General features: G+C 34.8%; 1 protein-coding gene across 4 annotated transcripts in view; it reads left to right on the top strand.

The window, feature by feature from the left end:
* The window catches only part of RAF1 (Raf-1 proto-oncogene, serine/threonine kinase), an 84,022-nt gene that overhangs the window by 40,177 nt on the left and 38,766 nt on the right, over window positions 1-5,079 (top strand). The gene's annotated exons all lie outside the window — the stretch shown is intronic.

Genomic DNA, 5,079 nt, shown 5'->3' with positions numbered 1-5,079 from the left:
TTTCTCTAACTTATTTCATTTAATTACTGCCCTCTAGTCCATCAATGTTGTCACAATTTGGCAAGATACCTCTTTTTTATGGCTGAGTAGTATTCCTGTGTGTGTGTGTGTGTGTGTGTGTGTGTGTGTGTGTGTAAACACATACCACATCTTTATCCTTTAATCTTTTGGTGGACACTTGGGGTTGCTTGCATGTCTTGGCTAATGTAAATAATGCTGTGGTGAACATAGGGGTGCATATATCTTTTCAAATTAGCATTTTTGTTTTCTTTGGATAAATACCCAGAAGTGGAATTACTGGATCATGTGGATCATCATCTATATTTTACTTTTTTGAGGAACTTTCATACTGTTTATATAGTGGCTGTATCAGTTTATATTTCCACCAGCAGTGCACGGAGTTTCTCTTTTCTTCACAGTCTCTCCAACCCTTGTTATTAAATACACACACATACGTATACATATATATGTATATATAAAATACGGTTTCTTATATGTACACTAGCCATTCTGACAGTTTTGAGCTGATAATCTCATTGTGATTGTGATTTCCATTTCTCTGGTGATTAGTGATGTTGAGCATCTTTTCATGTGTCCATTGGATGTCTGTATGGTGTTTTTCTGCTTTTGCTTTTTTTTTGTTTTTTTGTTTTTTTTTTTTCCTTTTTAAGAGATGTCTTCAGATCCTTTTAAAAATCAGATTATTGGGTGTTTTTTACCAGGTGCCTGGGTGGCTCAGTGGGTTAAAGCCTCTGCCTTTGGCTCAGGTAGTAATCCTGGGGTCCTGGGATTGAGTCCCGCATTGGGCTCTCTGCCTAGCGGGGAGCCTGCTTCCTCTCTCTCTCCTCTCTCTCTGCCTACTTGTGATCTCTGTCAAATAAAAAAAACAAAACAAAACAAAAAAACAACACCCAACAATCTTTTTTTTTTTTTTAAAGATTTTATTTATTTATTTATTTTTGCCGTTGAATTCTAGGAGTTCTTTATGTATTTTGGATTGACCCCTTATTGGATATATTGTTTGCAGATATCTTCTCCCATTTATTAGGTTGCCTTTTCATTTTGTTGACAGTTTCTTCGGCTGTGCAGAAGCTTTTTAGTTCGACATGACCCAGTTGTTTATTCTTGCTTTTGTTGCCCTTGCCTGAGGAGACAGTTCCAAAAAACATTGCTAAGGCCAAATTCCAAGAATATACTGCCTATGTTTTCTTTTAAAAGTTCTGCAGTTTCAGGGCTTATATTTAGGTCTTCAATTTGAATTTTTGTGTGTATCTGTGCATGTGGTAAAAAAGTTATTTCACTCTTCTACATATAGATGTCCAGTTTTCCCAGCAAAACTTACTGAAGAGACGGTCTTTTCACTATTATATATTCTCGTTTCCTTTGTTGTAGATTGCCAGTATAAGTGTGGGTTTATTTCTGGGAGTTCTGTTCCATCAAACTATGTGTGTATGTGTGTTCTGTGCCAGTGCCATACCGCTTTGATTATTACAGTTTTGTAGTATAGTTTAAAATCTAGGATTATGATGGTTCCAGCCTTTTCTTTCTCATGGCTATTTGGAATCTTTTGTGTTTCATATAAATTGTAGGATTATTTGTTCTAGTTCCGTGAAAAATACTATTGGTATTTTGTTAGGACTTGCACTGAAACTGTAGATTACTAATCTATAATCTACAGATTAGATTAGGTAATGGGCATTTTAACAATATTTAACAATATTCTTCAATCTATGAGTGTGGTGTATTTTTTTCATTTATTGATTGTCTTCATCTTCTTTCTTCAGTGTCCTAATAGTTTTCAGAATACAGGTCTTTCACCCCCTTGATTAAATTTATTCCTAGGTATTTTATTCTTAAAATCTTTTAAAAAAAGATTTAGAGAATTAGAGAGAGAGAGCACATGGCTGAGCAGTAGGAAAGGGAAAGAATTTCAAAGCATGGAGCCTGATGCAGTGCTCAATCCCATGACCCATAGACCATAACCTGAGCCAAAACCAAGAGTCTGGTACTCAACGAACTGAACCACCCAGGTACACCACTGGGTATTTTATTCTTTTTAATGCAATTGTAAATGGAATTATTTTCCTAATTTCTCTTTCTGCTAGCTCGTTATTAGTGTATAGTGTATAGAACTGCAACAGATTTTTATAGATTGATTTTTGTATCCTCAAGCTTTACTGAATTCAAAGTTTTTTTTGGTGGTCTTTAGGGTTTTCTAAATATAGTATCATGTCATTTGCAAATAGTGACAGTTTTATTTCTTCCTTAGGAATTTGGATGCCTTTTATTTCTTGTCTGATTGCTGTGGCTAGAACTTGCAGTACTGTGTTGAATAAAAAGTGATTAGAGTGGACATCCTTGTCTTGTTCCTGGTCTTAAAAACTTTCAGCTTTTTACTGTTGAGTATCATGTTAGCCGTGGGTGTCATATATGGCCTTTATTATGTTAAGGTATATTTCCTCTGTACCCACATTATTGAGAGTTTTTAAAAATGTTTAATCATAATGGATGTTGAATTGTTAAATGCCTTTTTTGCATCTATTGAAATGATCATGATTTTTATCATTGATTGTGGTGTATCAGATAGTTGCAAATAATGAACCATCCTTGCCTCTCTGAAATAAATTCCACTTGATCATGGTGAATGATCCTTTCAATATATTGTTGAATTTGGTTTGCTAATATTTTATTATTTTGTAGCCATGTTTATTGGGGATATTAGCCTGTAATTATCTTTCTTTCTTCCTTTTTCTTTTTTTTGGGGGGGGGTGGGTAGTGACTTTGGTTTTGGTATCGGTATGCTGGCCTCATGAAATGAATTTGGAAGCATTCCTTTTTCTTCAGTTTTCTGAAATAGTTTGAGAAGGATAGGTTAGTCTTCTTTAAATGTTTGGTAGAATCTGGGGCATCTGGGTGGTGCAGTCTGTTGGGTGTCTGATTCTTGGTTTTAGCTCAGGTTGTGATCTTGGGGTCGTGAGACTGAGCCCTGCACTAGGCTCCATGCTGAGCACAGAGTCTGCTTTAGATTCTCTCTCCCTCTCCCGCTTGTGTGCTTGTGCTCTTAAATAAATAAATAAATCTTGAAAAAAAATGTTTGGTAGCATTCACCTGTAAAGGCATTGGGTCCTGAACTTTTTTTTTTTTTTTAGCTTTTTTAGCTTTTTTCTTACTGATTTCATTACTAGAAATATGTTCTGTTCAGATTTTCTGTTTCTTCCTAATTTGGTTTTCTAAGATTATATATTTCTGGGAATTTATCCATTTCTTCTAGGTTGTCAAATTTGTTGGAATATAATTTTTCATAGTCTTTTATACGTCTTTTCTATTTCTTTGTCTCCGTTTATTTCTGCTTTTTATTATTTCCTTCCTTCTAACTTTGGACTTTGTTCTTCTTTTTCTAGTTTTTCTTTAGGTGTACGGTTGTACTGTTTGTGATTTTTCTTATTTCTTGAGGTAAGCCTGTACTGCTATAAACACCCTTCTTAGAACTGCTTGTGCTGTGTCCCAGAAATTTTGGAACATTGGTTTTCCGCTTTCATTTGTCTTAAGTTATTTTTTTATTTCCTCTTTGATTTCTTTGGTGATTCATTGGTTGTTTAGTAGCCTGTTGTGTAGTCTCCACATATTTGTGTTTTTTTCCTGTAATTAATTTTTTTAGTTTAATACCTTTGTGGTCTGAAAAGATGCTTGCTAGGATTTCAGTCTTAAAAGTATTGATACTTGCTGTGTGGTCTAACATGTGTTCTATCCTGGAGAATGTTCCATGTGCACTTGAAAAGAGTGTACACTCTGCTGTTTTTGGATGGAATTTTCTCTGTGTGTGTGTGTGTGTGTGTGTGTGTAAAGTCCATCTGGCAATATGTCATTTAAAGCTACTGTTTCCTTATTGATCAGTGTGTATGATCTATCATTGATGTAAGTGGGGTGTTAAAATCTCCTATTATTGTTGTATTACTGTCAGTTAATTTCCTTTCTTTCCTTCCTTCTTCCCTTCCTTCCTTCCATCTGTCCATCAACTCTATGCCCAACATGGGTCTTGAACTCATGACCTTGAGATCTAGAGTCACATACTCTACTGACTGAGCTAGCCACGAACCCCTATCAACTTCTTTATGCTTGTTAATATTTGCTTTACATATTTAGGTGCTTCTTTGTTGGGTGCATAGATATTTACAGTTGTTATATCTTCTGGTTGGACTGATCCCTTTATCATTATGTAATGCCCTTCTTTGTCCTGTTACAGTCTTTGTTTTAAAGTCTGTTTTGTAAGATACAAATTGTTGTTGTCTAGGTTTTTTTTTTTTTTTTTTTAATTTCCATTTGCACAAAATACCTTTTTCTATCCACTCATGTTCAGTCTGTATGTGTCTTTAGGTCTGAAGTGAGTGTTTAATAGGCATTGTATAGTTGGGTTTTATATTTTTAATCCATTAATTAATTCACCCTGTGTCTTTTGATGAGAGTGTTTAGGTCATTTACATTTAAAATAATTATTGTGGTATAGGTATATACTTATTGCCATTTTGTTAATTGTTTTCTTGTTTTGTAGTTCTCTGTTCCTTTTTCCTTCTAGAACTTTCTTTCCTTGTGATTTGGTGACATTTTTATTATGCTTGAATTCCTTTCTCTTAATTTTTTTGTATCTATTACAGGGTTTTGGGTTATGGTTGCCATAAGGTTCATATATAGTGTCCCATGTATATATCAGTCTGTTTTAAGTTGATGGTCACTTAAGTTCATACATTTCTAAAAGCACTACATTTTTACTCCATCCATATATTTTTTTTAAATTAATTTATTCCTGTGTGTGTGAGAGAGAAAGAGAATGAGAATGAGTGGGAAGGGCAGAGGGAGAGGGGAAGAGAATCTCAAGCTAACTCTGTACTAAGCACAGAGCCCAACACGGGGCTCAATCTAATAACCCTGAGATCAGGATTGAGCTGAAACCAAGAGTTGGACACTTAACCAGCTGTACCACCCGGGCGACCCCTCTCTCCATGTTTTATGTATATGATGTCACATTTTACATCTTTTTATTTTGTGTATCCCTTAGCTATTGTAGGCATAATTGATTTTATT

Source organism: Lontra canadensis, unplaced genomic scaffold (assembly GCF_010015895.1).
Source record: "Lontra canadensis isolate GAN:19392208 unplaced genomic scaffold, GSC_riverotter_1.0 scaffold124, whole genome shotgun sequence".
NCBI lineage: Eukaryota > Metazoa > Chordata > Mammalia > Carnivora > Mustelidae > Lontra > Lontra canadensis.
The sequence above is the reverse complement of the archived record's forward strand: the minus strand, read 5'-3'. Positions and strand labels throughout refer to the sequence as shown.